The sequence below is a fragment of the Neltuma alba genome, unplaced genomic scaffold, assembly GCF_004799145.2.
Source record: "Neltuma alba isolate B1F8T4 unplaced genomic scaffold, ASM479914v2 tig00011501_pilon, whole genome shotgun sequence".
Taxonomy (NCBI): Eukaryota; Viridiplantae; Streptophyta; class Magnoliopsida; order Fabales; family Fabaceae; genus Neltuma; species Neltuma alba.
In genome coordinates this window covers 184,983-201,594 of record NW_021636169.1, presented here as the reverse complement: position 1 = coordinate 201,594, position 16,612 = coordinate 184,983, and the positions used below count along the sequence as shown (strand labels likewise).

At 35.8% G+C, this 16,612-nt stretch overlaps 1 pseudogene; it reads right to left on the bottom strand.

The window, feature by feature from the left end:
* Window positions 1-31: 31 nt before the first annotated feature.
* Window positions 32-15,389, bottom strand: LOC114714383 (sister chromatid cohesion protein PDS5 homolog B-like; annotated as a pseudogene).
* Window positions 15,390-16,612: the final 1,223 nt, after the last annotated feature.

Below are 16,612 nucleotides of genomic sequence, written 5' to 3'. Positions count from 1 at the left end.
GAGATACACCAAACCCAACAAAAAACACCGATTCATAGCAGCAAACAAGATTAAAAATTTATGCATAAATCATCAATATCATGGATGTTAAGAAAGTATTAATATGCTAAGTACAATTATTCCCACGTATAGGTATAGCTACCTGTACACAACGCCCCACTTATCATATAAACTAAATTGGACGGATGAACCACACCCTCATGAATCATAAGCTAAACCTATTAACAAATATAAGATGGACATAACCCTAAAACCTAAATGCTCTATCATTTTTCACTCTAGACGTGGGAATGGTTGTTATTTTACATTCTACAGGGTGACTACAAGTGTGTTAAAGTTATGTGGTAGTCATCTTAATTCAAGTTCCCATCTATATTTGTATTGAAAAGACTAAAATGTTGCAGCTAAACTCCTCACCGCTTTTGGCCTGAACCTTTCTTCCCGGAAGGACGCTTCCATTTACTCTGCAGTAGTCAAAGTTATGAGCAATAAATTTTGCATCAGTATTGATAACTAAATTAATATTTTGGTCCTCAAAAGATGCACCTAATCAACTGAAGTTTGAACGTCTCATTCCGCGGCTCCAAGGAGTATTTCATCAATAGCATTCTCATAATAAACCCCTTGACAAGTAATCAACATAAAACGGAGACATGGCTTACCATGAAACCTTTGTAATTGTTAAATATCTATTTCTTGCGAAAACATGCAATGATAAAACACCGAACAATATGGTGCTGCTACTTCAAGCATATACCATCGCATGTTTAAGTACCGGTTAGCCATTGTCTGAACACGTTAGTTTCACGTTATGGCATGTCAGATGTGCTAATGACATATTAAGGGGTTTAAGATGGACCACACTAGAAATAAAATACTCTTTGGAAGACTAGGACAACATGACTGAATTTTGGAGGACCACCTGGAGAAAGTGCATCTCTGAAGAACCAAAATGATAATTCAGTCAGAAAGGGTTAAAAAAAGTGCGAAAGGTCAAGATCCTTACAAGAGGTTCATCTTCGGAAATCTCAGCATCCCCAACATCATCAAGGCTTGATGACTCTTCATGTGCTTGGTCCATTTCTTGGGGACTGCTCTCCAAATAATTGTTCCCGTGATTCCCCTCAGAATCGGATCCTGCTTCTCCATTTGCCTTCTCTCTCATGGATCCACTTGATTCATCCACTTCTCTCCCTTCTGAACTCCTCTGTTCGGCATTTTGAACACCTTGGGGGATAGTCTCTCTATCTTCAGAAAGTCTTTCGTCATATTCATGCTTCTCTTCATCAGAATCTTCTTCCATGTAACTCAAACCCTTCTCTTTTTGAAGCTTCTTCCCTCTTGAAACACCTTTTACCTTCTTTTTACCTTTTTTAACTTTTCTTATTCCTTCATCCGATATTTCAGGCTGCTCCCCTTCAAAATCACCTTGCACAGAAAATATAAAAAATGTGAGAGACAGAGAGAGAGCGAGTGAAGCCTGAGTTTAGTTTTTATTCCATATTAGGATAGGGTTTGATTCTGACGTTAAGACAGCATATTTAGTTTGACTGAATGATTGTATGTCAGTAACGGTGACACTAATCTTCCTGCCACATGCATGTACTACTAAATATGCAGTCACCACATAATCCCTCCTTGAGGGAAAAAAATCACTTGTAAACATACCCTCCATTGACTTACAAGTCTACCAATCAAATTTGCGAGTGAGTAGAATACGAAACGGAACCAAATCAACATGACTGCATGGTTCAGTTAGGCGGAAACATATTACAATTACATTATAGCTTGAGCAAGCCTAAAGATATGAACCTCCGATTTAAGTGACAACTTGAGGAGTAGTTTAATTTCGTCTACTAAAAACGTACACTCATTTTCACATGGTAAATCACGTGTAATAAAGTCCTGTTCAGCCTTTTCAAGTCATGCAAAAGTAAACAAATTAAAATATGGTTCAAGAGAATGGTATAACATCTTTTCTGGCGCTAATGCAGCCAACGGAAGAAAAAGCTGACATGGAAATTTTTTGCATGAAGATGGATTTTGTCCATAATGAATATAATTAAAAACATATCAGCATGTCTACGGGAATTTCATTTAACGGTCATAAATCATTAAGTCCAGAGGGGAAATTTGTTTGATACACAATCAACATCACATAAAATGATCTAAAGACAAATGAAAATCATGGCAGTTAACATACAAAGCATATTCTCTAATGACACAATACCTGAGTCCATGTCATCAGCTTTGGATGTCATGGTTGTTTCAGCACTCTCTTTAACATCCTCTCGGTGAAGATTACTTTTTGACTTGCCTTTTTCTCCGAGTGATACATTCTTTCTTGAAGATTGTTGACCATTAATTCTATATAAAGTATACAAACTAAAATGACTAAGACATGAAACAAAATCTCAAATCTCTAACAGTAAGTTCAGCTTTTTCACTCACATCTTTTTTGATTTTTTACTCCGTGAGCCACCAGGGCTTTTATGTTTCTGTCCAGATGACCTGTACAAAAACTCAATAAATTCAACCATCAAAAGGAACAACAGACCAAAATACCAAAAAAACATGAGCACAAAAAACATAATATTCCATTTAAAGAAGATAAAATCGTATTCAAAATATTTTTTTTTTTCCATAACGTAAAAGAGTAAACTACACTAAACTCCCAGATTTAGTTAAATTAAACTTCATATCCCTCTCGTTCTAAAAAATACACTCAGCTCCCTCTGATTTATTCTGTCAATGAAGGTAACTTTCTACCCAGTATGTGCTTCTTCCAGAGACAAAAGTTACCTGTTATTGTCAAACTAATAAATTATAGTCTCATTTTGAGCCTTAACATTAACTTTGCTGGCTATCATATCAGGAATAAAATCAGAGACCCATTTTGTGCAAAAAGTTACATCATTTAGCATAAAAAAATTAGAAGGAAGACTTTCGTAATATACAACGTAACGTCACAAGAGACAAGGGAATTTTTGGAATAAGAGGGCTATTAAGTGTAATTTGATCAAAACTTGAAGGTTACTTAATTTACTCATATTATGCTCAATTTTATAACAGATGCACCATCTAACAACTGAAACTATCTTGTAGTGGGGATACTTACAATTGAAGTGAAGAACGATTTTTGGAAGACTTGATCTTCTGGAAAGGCAATAAAAGAAGCATCAGACTTCAATCATAACTGATTTCTTTCTTTGGAAATAGAAAATTATAACTGTTCCAGAGAAAGAAAAAGTAATGATACAAAATCAGAGACCTTCGCAGATTTGCGACCCTTGTCAATGAGCTCCCAGCGCTCCTTTTCCAAACGCAGAACTTCTACATCCCCATCATCATATAATATCTTTGACATGACGTGTAAAAGAAATTGCATCAGAATTGCAAAATGGTAAGTGGCCCACAGCAAATACACCAAATCACAAGTTCAGTATCATCCAGCTTACCACATGCTTTCCTTTTTGTGAGTCATGCGACTTTACAGTGCCTTCATAGAATCTACAATACATAGAGGCAACCATAAGAACTTCAATTTTTCTAAATTAAATTAAATTTATATATTGAAACGAGAAGATGTCAGAGACTTTAACATCATGTCCCAAGGATTCAAAGACATGCAAAGAACACAGTAAATAATGAAGAGAGCTGCTGCTCAATACAGAAACAGAAAGATTTTAACATCAGATAATGATCAGAAGATGAACCATGGGAAAAGTAACAAACAAACAAGGAAAACTAAATTGAAAATGTTTAGCTAAAAAATCACGGGCCACCAGGCAGCCATATACAGAGAATATGATCATAATATTCAGAACTAGAAAACCATGTTTTTGTGTTCCTTTATACAGAAAAGAATGGCATCAAAGCCATTTCCTTTTTCTTTTAACTTCTGCAACTGGTCTGTTGAATTCATTATGGGCACTTACTGCTTATCCATAGGCCACCAAACTTTGATTCGGCAACCAATCAGGTCCTCAGTATCAATTTCACCTTCCTTTGTTGTACACTGCACAAAGAGAGAAGGGGAAGAAATTATAAGTTCAACTAATCAAAGATTGTGTATATTAAAAAAAAAAAAAAAGTCCACACATGGGACAGAGAGGCCACTGGAACATTGATTAAGAAAGCTGTCAGGGAAGATTACCTTTGCAAGTCCCGCAATACTTTTTCTTTTCTGCTTTTTGAAGACCCCGTGGAAGACTTGGCAATACTGCTAGAAGCCTTGTCAGTTTTCTTTAGTTTTCTAGGGCTCTGCAACAGGGGCAGACATTAAGTAGACGGATACAATATCGAAAATTTACATTCTAAGATTCCATACAAGAACAAAAACTATCAGACAGTAAGATTTGACCTTCCAGTCATGCTCATCAGATTTGTAAGCCTCATCATCATGATAAATCTCAGAGACCTCAGTTTTCCGCTTTCCTAAGTGCGGCTTACTGGCTCTGACCTTCCTTCTCTGTTTAGCTTTGCTATCTGTATCAGGGATGAGCTCTGCATCCGAGGGTAATTTGGCTTCAGGGGAGTCTTCTGAAACTGTCAGAGAAGCCTTTGAAGTGCCACTGGACAATCTCAAACTTCTAGGTGTAGAGGAAGATCGCCTGCGCTTAGGCACTTGGATAGGTGTTTCTTCACCAGGTTTTCGTTTCTTGGTCATTGCATGAGCTGAATCCTTCTGCATTTTCTTGCTCAAAGGATCTTCATCACCATTACTTGAGTCAAACTTAGCAGACACTCCTGAGTTATCTATGTCGATTTGTCTGACCATTTTTAAGATGTCAATATCATTTTCAGCCCTTTTCATTTCATCCAGCACAGACTTACTCTTTTTCACCTTCTTTCTCTTGGTTCCCTGAGATTTTATGTGCTTTACCATTTTTCCTAGAGGCACTTCACTTCCATCCCTTTCATTGTCCTTTAGAACATCGTCATCATCAGCTAATTCGGATGGAACCTGACATACCAAAGAATCACTTTCACTTAGATCAAGAAATAACATGCACACAAGAAGTGCCACGCAGCTTTACCCTTTGCATCAAGCATACCATTTCTAGTTCAAGAGATTCAAAGTGAGCCAACGAACTTTCATCTACCAGCCAGGTTTTCATTTCACTAACCTGCTCCAAAGATTCAGAGGCATTAATGAGCACGGCTCTAATGATCTTGCAAGCGTTAAATTACAGAGCATTGGCTAATTCCAACTGAATTAGCTATTGGGGTAATCAAAATAGACTACTCTTATGAAATAACAAGTCATAGGATAGACCAAGGACCAACAAGGATGAATGAAAATCCAATCTCATGCCCTGTTCATCAGGGACTGGACAAAACTTAGAACAGTCACATCCACCAAACAGTACAATGCTAATCCCAATTTATAAAATGATAATGTCTTGCTGTAACAAAACCACGCAAGATTATCTAGCAGAGCTTACCAATGACACAAATTGGACTAAAAGCATCAACTAACTTATGTTTAAAATCTACCTGACAAGTGAGCATTCCAACTATTCTTACGCTTAGCCTGCCTATTTTTAGTAGATTATGTCTATCCAAGATTTTTTTACAAATTAGCAATACCACAGCAGGTACCGTTTGTCCAGCACAAAATACCTCACAGCCAAGATGAAAGCAATAAAATTTCACAAGAGAAATACCATACCGAAGAGTCATCTCCTTCCTTCTTTTCACATGCCTTGTATAGAATTGAGGGCAGAGAGACTGAAGTTGACAATTCTTCCAAATCACCATCCTTTTGAACCAGTCGTTTGGTGATTGCCAGCCCAAGGTCACAAATAGCATGAGAATTCTGGAAATTTATTGATCCCAATAGTAAGTCACCAATATCATATCAGTCCGGACTATGTCAAATATAGTAATCATATCAATCCCCAACCTTTGACTTTGATGCGTCAACTATATCTTCAGAGTGCTTGATGCTTTGAAAGATACAAGTAATAGTAGATATAATCTCCTTCTCTTTGTTAGTAGTTGCTTCTGACTTGGCATCTTCATCTCTATGTAACAGAATTGTCAGAATCAAGTGCAACTGCCTGAAAGTTCAGAACATTACAAATGCACAGTGAATAGGCATTCACAAGAGTGGGCACATATTGATTTTGCGGGAGGACAAGAGTTGTGTTATAGAGCAATATAGCACCTGTATATATTATCATATATTTCAACATCCTTGCACTCATCGACATTGGGACACGAATTGTGCGCAAGTGCATGGACAAGGTATGGAAGGATGTATTCAGGGCAGGTGACAGTGAAATTTGAATCAGATTGCACAGATTGTTCCCTGGCCTTCGTTTGCTGAAGCATTTGAATAATGTCAGCCAGGTAATGTTTACCCTGTGTGATGAAACAAGAGCCATCATGAAAAGCCCATAGTTAACATGAAATTTTAGTTAGACCGAAAATAAAATTTTAGAATACTAAAATGATGCAGCTAATCTTTCAAAACAAAATTACCTCTGCAAACTCATCTGCCTTGGATTCAAAAATGCTGAGTATAATGGCACAAGAATATTTGGCATCCAAAAGCCTGTCTTTTATATATTGATGTACCTTGCTTAGGAAAATCTTCTTAGCCTGAGGGAAGTTAATCTGAAAGACCAGATGAAATCAAAAGGAAGAAGTTACATCCACATTTCAATCAAAACTGACAAATTAATTTTAGACCAAACAAGTGAATAGAAGTAATTCATCTATGGATAATATTGTGGTAAAAAAATTATAATTGCCCAAGGAGAAATTAATAGCACCAAAGGAACCTACTTTAGATGTCCCCAAAGTTAAGTAGAAAAGACCAAGAGGTATTTTGTGATCCCACTGCCTTGACAAACGAAGAACGGCCTTTGCAGATGCAAGCCTCAAATGAGCCTTATCAACTGAACTGTAAGAAGGCGTAAATGAGTGCAAAAATCTATTATCTAATAGAGTGAAAAAAAAAAGAAAAAGAAAAGAACAAAGTCATTGTCAAATATATTGATTAAAATAAACCATACTTCTATGAACCAGATATACCTTGAATGTATGTCACTAGATATTTCACCATAAGTTAACATGTTCTTAAGGATATCCAGAAGACCATCTATACCAGCACGAACATGAGCATCTTTAACTGGTAAGTAACTCTTTACTAAGGTTTTAATGCCATATATCTGCAGCCAAGAAAGAGACGGTCCATGTAACAGTGAATTTATAAGTTTTTTTCAATTTACAAACACTACATTGATGTTAACAGTATTCTGAATTAAAATATAGAAAAGACTACTCTTTCCACCTACCTTCAACATGCAAAGATCGCTTCGATCATCCCAAGATGCTCCAGCATCATCTTTCTGAAACAGTGAAGCGAACATGTAGACAAAATTCAGTTCTGTCCAAAGCTCACCTCATAAATAAGAACGCTCTACGGGGGATTTTGAAAGGCTTACACTATCACTTTTCAAAATATTGTTTATCACATATTCTTCAACCTCACTTTCTCTAGTTTCAAAAACAGGCATGGCAGTTTGTGCTATACATCCTAGAGACTGTAGTACTGCGGGAAGATGTGTTTTCTTCTCCAGCATATCGACAAGCCTCTGCATGAAAGTGAGAATAATCAAGACAATAGCAACAGAGTAAAATTGTCTGGTCCACCCGCCAATTAATTATATGGAACCTTATATAGAACAGACAGAGACTTGAGGCCATCATCCTTTGTTATTGCAGCCAGTGCATGCACAGCATACTTAGCCTGTCTCCGACTACCTTCTAAACATAGCCTCTCCAAAATAAGGTCTACAGAGCTGCATGGAACAAGAAGATTATATCGAAATCTATAATGAAATAGACAAACAATTATAACAGTTTTAACATTAGCACCTCGATGTAACTGCGAGTTGTTCACGTATTGTGCCACCAGCCTTTGCTAAAACATGCAACACACCTTCTTTAATCATGTCATCATTATCCTTAAGTAAACACACAAGCTCCTCCTCACTGCCACGAAGAAGCAATGGACAAAAACGAGCAATTGTCTGCAGTTTATCCAAACCGAAGTTAACCACAAAAGTCAGAGAAGGTAAAATCCAGTATTTATGATTTCCACAGCCATAATCAGACAGCCTAAAGTACAGCTTTGACCACAAAATGACCCAAACATATGATATCATTGGAAAAAGGGCATGGCAAAGACCCAAGCATCTAAACTTATAAGACAATTACCCCCCCGGGGGGGTGGGGGGGCCACAGGTACCATTTAATCAACAACAAGAAAAGGAATAAAACACTGTTTTACAGTCATTTCAAGTAACATTAAAGTGGCTGGTACTATTTATCCTTTCCACCTGGTGTGGTGATAAAAGCTAAGAACTAAAAACAAATAAATCTACGTAGAAGCTAAGTGGTACTGTTTATGATGAACAATAAAAATATAAATCTATATATTTGAGAAAGATGTCCAAAAAGCTAAGAACATAGGAATAACATGTCCTACCCCCAATATATTCATGCAAGATTGTATATATTCTCCATTCACTGCAGGTTTTTTTGCAACAACTTCCGAGAGAACTGCTTTTACATGCTCCTTGTTGAAAAGTAAGTAAGAACATTTGACGGAAAAGTTCTTCAGGAAGTCATAAAGCCGATGTTTCTCACCAAGTATTTTAAGCAAATCCTCCTGCAAACATATATATTACCAAAATCAGCCCATAAAGAAATGCGAACTATGGTTTCTTTATTTTCTCACCCAGAAAAGAATCATGAGGATTGGTCTGAATGTTGATTTTCAAAAAGGATTATCAAACAATTGCAAAACTGTGTCTATCGGCCTCTAACTATGATACCCGATTGGCATGAGCTTGATGCAAGCTGGTATTTGGATCAACAAGATTTGTCAAAATCTTCCAAATATTAGCATCTTTTAATTGATCAAGAATTTGAAAACTCTCTTCGGCCTTTGCAGCGTCTGCAAATGAACGAGACATTACACGGAAACTGAACAGAATTTTTTTCTGAATCTCAGGAGCATCTTTATCCTACATATAAACACAATCAATGTCTTAGCTCATCAAATTTCCTTTAAATAGATCATTTTTATAATTTGTGAAATCACTACCTGACTCATTTGTCTAAAAGATAGATACTTCTGCATCTCTTGCTGTAATCTGCAGGCAAAGAGATACAGTAAAAACTGAACTTCGTTGCCAATCAATATTGATAAGCCATGACAGACCAAGCACAAGCATACCTTTGTTTCTGCTCTAGTACCTTCTCAAGAGCTTTGACCTCCACTTTATCAAATCCAGAGAATATCCCAACCCAATGTTTAACTATATCATTAACAGAATACTGTGCTGGAAATAGGGACTCACACAGAACAAATTCAATTATATCTGATCTGCAGCGCAAAGTAATCAGAAGTGTTAATCTGGATGCTACTATAACATTCACCACCAAAGTATCCAACTTTACCGATTGTATACTTAAAAAAATAATAACAAAATAAGACGTCACTGGATCCTAGAGTTACAGGAGTGCAGAAAAACACAAGGGGAAGCAAGAACTTTGCAGAAAGATTGCAATGGATGTCATCACCACCATCAGATTGCAAATGATGCAAGCTATACCCAGTGGTCGGATAGTTTTCATTTCAAGTGTCAAAGCTCCTCCTTTATGCTCTCTTGTCTCAAAATTAAAAAGCAGGTTTGGACCAAAAGATTCAACAAAATATTATCTTGTTTCTTATGATAGTAATGATGGTCCTATATTCATGCAAATTTACAAAATTAAATTAAATTACAGGATTTGAGGTATAATCCACACTGATGTTATTCAAATGTAATTTTTTGTCATTTCAAGTTAGCCCTCCTTGTTAGGGACAATGAATTAGAACATAGCTACCTTATCAAAGCCAATGTCCAAGACAAACTTGACGTGAACTATAGAACATAGCTACCTTATCAAAGCCAATGTCCAAGACAAACTTGACATGAACTATTTACTACGAAGGATAGCAGTGAAATGATATTTTATAGTTCTCAGAAAAATCTCTGTACAGCCAGTTAGCCTTTTAAAGCAATTTGCCACTCATTTTTAATTGACTTCTAAAAACCAGGTAAGGTCAGGGCTTAGTATATTGATAACAAAACAACAGTGGTTCATGCTTACTCTGTGATTATTAATGGGGGAAAACCAATAGGAAAACTTAATGATAATTATGCAAATAGATCATTTTGAAAAAAAAAAAAAAAATTCTCATGCAGTATAAGTATTAGGTACTTTACCTAAAATCTCTGTCATAGAAACATCTGAGAATCTTCCCTGGAATCCAATCAAACTCGTGGGGATTTATTGAGGTGTTAGAGCTCTTCTCACAAAAAACTCTATATACCTCAGCCAATCTATTCATGGTATACTTTTTTACAAGTAGCTGGAAATTTAAAGCACACAGGGAAGAGGAAGTCTGTCAATTGCAATCAACTAACAATTATGAAATGCCAAAAAAGTAAAAAGATAAGTACATACAGATTTGTCACGAAGGCGTTCTGCAACAAGTTTTATAGTTTCAAGAGGAATGGCATTTACAGCATGACAAGCAACATCACAGATAACAGCCACAACTTGTTTTCGAACAGTTTCATCGAAATCCAACAGCCGGTCACAAAGGGCAGCTAAAACATTTTACCAACATAAAATCAGCATATATATTACAATTGTAAACATGCACGCCCACTGACTCATTGACAGGTTGAGTATCTACACATTATATGCACTCACAAATTATTTGAGGGGCTTCAGCTCTAAAGGGATCTGACAGCAGACAACTTCTTACGTGCTTAAGGACCGACATGCGAACCTCAACAACTCTGTCCGCCAACCTTTTCAAAAATTCTGAAAATATAGGCTGAAATGCTTCAGGGATAGAAGAACCAGGAAGAGAGATTATATCCCCAACCAAACTCACTGCTTTCAAACGCGTTTCCAATTGGTCTGTCTGCAGATAAGTGAAAAATATATTCATCGAATTTAAGTGACAGTGTAAAGAGCATAATTTTGCCTTGCATAAATGATATCAACAAGAAATTAAAAGCCAAAAAAAGTTACTCATGGTAATGTGATGTTAGAGATTTATGAATTCCAATACCTAAAACCTCAAAAGACAGAACAACTTAAGAAATAAAATATACAAAGAAACATAATTATCATAATTGGCAATAGGCCATTTACTCATGTTTAAAGGCAACATAAACCACTAATAGAAACTATAAAAAGTCCATTAGGAAAGCCAATAAATCACTAATTACCAGTAGCTCTCCTGTCACATAAGGTAGAACTCCTGATAGCACCTGAGGAGCACAGCAATACAGATCATAAATGACTCCCTGATATTGAACTTGACTATTCACCGGCTTGCTCTCTCCTGACATCAATGAGAGCAAATACTGTTTGATGCCAGGTTCAAGTTTTCCTGCACACTGCTGTATAACATTCATAGCAAGCCTCCTTGCAGCCTTAGTAACACCCTGGAATTAAAGTTTCGCACAATCATATTCATATGAAAAATTAGAGCAGAAGAAGCAAGAAGACTCGTTTGGCAAGAGCATCAGCTATCTGCTTGTAACAGCAATTGAAGGAGTACTTACATTTTTTCCTTGACTCAAAGTAGACATTATAGTACATAAAAGATCCTCTTGGACATCCTCACTTTCTTCTAAAAGAACGACCATTATAGTTTGCATTGATGACAGGACACCTTCTGGATGTTCATCTCTGATTGAGGGGAAAAAAGTACAATTACCACCCATTAATCCAAAGAGAATCTCCGATTGACAAGGGATAACAGAAAAATTTTACGTATAAGCTAATGGTCACAACATACTCCTCCAGTCTTTAATATAAGATCCATTTAACTAATTTGATTAGATTAAAGAAGTTAGGTAAGTTAGTTAATTATAAGAAAAGTAACACATTTTTCCTAAAACACCATAATCATCTTTTTTAATACCCCTCTCCCTCTTCTACTTGATTATGATTGAGGGAGTATCCATAAGAGTAATTTAGAGAAAATTGATAAATATGATAAATGAGTCTTATATTTAGGACCAAAACCAACTCAAGAATTGAGTCCTATATCAAGGACCGGAGGAGTATCTTAGTTTTCAGCCAATCAAAGAGTAATGAATCTGAATGGCCAAAAACAAAGGAGCAATGAACCTAGCATAATAAAGTTTCGTTGACATTGACAATAGTTGCATGTACAACTTGTTAAACACCCCATATACTTCATACTTAACATTATAAATTAATAAAAAAGGACTAAACAGTACAGGAAGCAAAACAATGACGGGGAGGAAGGGGGAAAAAACAATAAGTTCACAGTTTGTAGAGAGTATTACATGATTTATCTACCAAAACATCTCATTCCTAAAACATGAAAATGTGTATCTTGCCTAATCATCTATAATTTGTGTTGTCACTATGTCATGGGCAGCCAAGAAAATTCAGGATTCAGAACGAAATGGAAACCAATAAAATATCAAAGTTTGTGATTTTGGAGTACCACAAAGCTTCAAGAGAATCCAACTTTTTCACTCTTTACATTTAAATCCATATAGCTTACAACTAACAAGTGATTTTATGACAAACTAACCTGGCAACAGCAAAGAAAGTACTGAACATTTCATTCACCAGATCATAACATTCAAGATCCAACATTACTACACATGATCTATATTTTGCAACAGTCTCCAATATAGCAACTCTCCTGCCAAAGGATGGACCACTGGTATCACTCAGACCGCTAAAAGTGCCCACAATCAACTGAAAGATGTCCTACAAAGAGATGAAAAAGTAATTAAAATAAAGGACAAGTAAACCATAATGCCAGCCCTATTTGTTCTTTCCCTTGTCTGAACATGGATGGATAACGACAGCTTTTAAGTAAGAAGACCCAATTTATATAATCAGATGACCTTAGTGAATTAAAGGCACCTGTAGAACATCATCACTGTAAGGGGCTTCAGGTGCAGTGATCCGAGTTATCTCACAAACACAGGTTGCAACTAGAAGTTTGACGTCCCTATCTTGGTGCTTCAGCAACTCTGGCTTAACGATGGAATTTAGAAAGGGCTTCAGTGATTCCAATGTTGAAGTTGATGGCGATTGATCCAATTCAACGAGGCACGAGGCCGCTTGCTGCATATGGAAAAACAGTTCTTATTGAGGGCAGGAAGAGACTTGGCAGTGATTGATCAAGTATTACCAACTTGCTTCAGAAACCAGGGTATAACAGCATAAATGTCATAATCACTTCTAATGTTAAATGACATTACAGCACACATTGGGCAATCAAGCATTATATGCTCATAAATGAAAAAATTTTCCCTCTTTGTAATATTGCATTCATTTGCTATGAAAAGTTAGCAAATCTAATACATGGAAATGTTATAATATCATATGAGATCCATATGCTCAACTATTTATGGTGAATTTGAGCAGAAACTGTACCGGTTGACATCAATAGAAAGTTCAATGACAATCAAAAGATCCAGCAGCTTATAAGGAAACAAATGTCAGAAGAATATGTTCATATGAGCAACTAAAGAGTACCATCTGAACTTTTAATTAAGCCTTAATTGACAATCTTATAATACAGTTTCTCTTCAGACTACTGACTGTTGACTTCTTAATCAACAGGGACCAGGGTTTTTGACACTGAACCAACATACACTTCCCATCAGTTGAAAGAGATACAGTACATGTATTAACTTACCTCATTCAAGAATCTCTTTAAACAGAGACTGAAGCTTTTCCAAGAGGGTAAAACCAATAGCATGGCAACAAGCAGTGTAGACCACTCATTTAGAGGAGGAGAAAATTAATTGTTGGATTAAATTTTATAAATTTAATAAATGTGTAGATTAGCATTAATTAATTAATGGGAACATCTAATATTATTTTAAACAATTAGTATTGTTTTAATTAAGCCTAGAATAGATCGTGCCCCATTTCTATGTGTGTTATGTAATAGGTTGTTTCATACATTGCCCATTTGGATAGAGGCTCCAGCCTACAGCCCTTTAATGTATGCGGTTCCCTATCACAATCTGATTATAATATAGAAAATAATGAGAGAGAATTTTAAGATATTAATATTATTATATTACAAGGGCTTTTTATATAACTGTTATAAAATATGCATAAGATTATTATATATACAATAACTCAGAAAACCCTAGTAGTCTAGAAAGCTCTCGGCTCCCTCACTATTCTTCTCTATTCATGAAAAGCTAAGGGGCAAAGTAGGCTGAAGAATCTATTCACCTTATTGCGTTAGATCAAGCAAGCAACTACAGGGACTTCTTCAGGTACCCGTACAATTCATAAACATATTCTTGATTGTGTTATTGAGACTGTAATTAATATTCTATGCATATTGTATTAAGACTATGCAATCAGTAATGTGATTGGTACAATATGAAAGACTTCTGGAGTAATACTGATAAATGTCAAGGGTTGTATAAGTCGATTGATGATTCATCTAACTCAAGTGAAGAAACTTTCAAACTCAACGCAAAGTCAAAGATTCTTCATAAACTTGTTCAAAATAACATATGTCTAACCACAAACAGTAAAACCTCTGATTGTTCTTAATTTCGGAAGGCATAGCAGTAACATATGCATCTTCAATTCTCACTGCTAAACCAACTCCACAGGTAGTCCAGAATTTTGCTCCCGCAACCCCGTCTAGAAGAGAAAATTTGACGCATATAATCCAAATCCGATATTCTTAAAGACAATTTAGCTTAATACATACAATTGGCATTTGCCTTAATTGCAGAAAACTTAGCAGTAAAATACACTCCTGAGTTCACACTTCTACACCAAACCGCAATAGATTTCTCCCCATTAACCCGTTTAAAAGAGCAATTTGACGAATTTCAGCTGAATTCAAATTTCTAGAAGTAAAATTAGCTTAAAACATAAAAATTGCCATTGTTTTTTACCTCTTCTTCTCGCTAGCTTTTCAGAAGCGAAAACAGAAAACGAGCAAAAACAACTAACCCAGAAGGTGGTCCAAATTTTGCATTGAAAGCCTCAAAATTTTGAGACCAGTGAACGAAGAAACTGAGAGGCGAAGCTACCAAAAATTTCGAAAAAAGAATGCACACCTTTAAGAGCTTGATGAGACCGTCTTTGGTAGAGGGAAGGGTGTCCAGCTTGGATCCCAACTCCTTGAGCTGCTGCTGGGGCTTCAGAGCCATATCTAACAGAATATGATATCGTTTTCAGAGTCTTAGAAGCTCTTTCATGAAGCTGAGTCTTGCCCAGATGCGTGTGTGCGTCTGTGCGCGCGCGCGTGTTAGAGAGAGAGAGGGTTTTGTTTTCGTTATCTGGTTGGAGTGTTGAGTCGAGAAGAGGGAGAACGGGGGGCGGTTTCGATTTTCGAACAACGAAGCGAAATAAACTCCAAATGCAAGCCAAATTTCACGTGCTGACTTCTGCAGAATTTTTTTTTTTTCCCCCGGATAGTCCTAGAAAATAATTTAATTATTCAAATTAAATGGTTTTGCAGTTTTGTCCATCTGTTTTTAGATCCCTCCAACGTTTGCCGTTTATCTTCCGTTCTAGCAGATGCATTTTCATAGATTTATTTTTGTCTAGATCTTTAAGGCCCTGTTTGGTTTGCTGAAAATATTTTAATGAAAATAAAAAAAATAATGTAGATTTAAAAATATGTTTGATATGAACATGAAATTAGTGTATAATTTTATTTTTTAAAAAAATATAGTTATAACATTAAAAGACTAAATGCTTTTACAAAAAAATCCATCAACGGCAACGCGGCCCCAGCCAACACCTCAACCTAACTAACTTCAGTCACTTTTGTCCTGTCTACATTTTTTTTTTACAATTATTTAGATTCTTTATATTGCATAAAATTGTTGGATTTGAACTTGTTTAAAGTTTTAATATGTGATTTGTAGATTCAATTTAATGAAATATTTTGCTTGACGAGAATAAAGAGTGAGCCAATAATGAGATGACAACGTGTCAGGAATTTACATTTATGTGTTATAGTTGATGCTAAAATCTAGGTTTATAGTCAATGCCCAAAAAATTAATTGTATGCATCCAGTCTGTCTTCAACTCTACTTAATAACATGCCTCGTATTGAAATCTATGATTTAGAAAGTTCAAAGGGAGTTAAATTCTATCAAATTCTCTTCCAAGAGGACACTTACATTATTTATGAAATCACTTTGAAGAAGTAACAATCAGGAAGCAATCATGTTCGAATTATTATCGAGCACTAAATATGAATACTTCTTTCAGCGGAGTTTTGAACTTAAACTCACCACGTTGTGAAGAATTAGTTATTTTTACTGGACCTAACTTCTATTATAATGTAGCCACAGTTCTTCTACTTATGAAAACTTTTACTTTGGAGGTTTCAGATATCTACAATTCTTATATCCATGAAAACTTGATTTCATGAATGTCATTTTATTCTTCTTCTTATCACCATCTGCATCCTTTTCTGACAATTTGGTGTGTTGGTTCCAAATTTTTCAATCTAACAAAATTTTCCAGTGCATTGCAA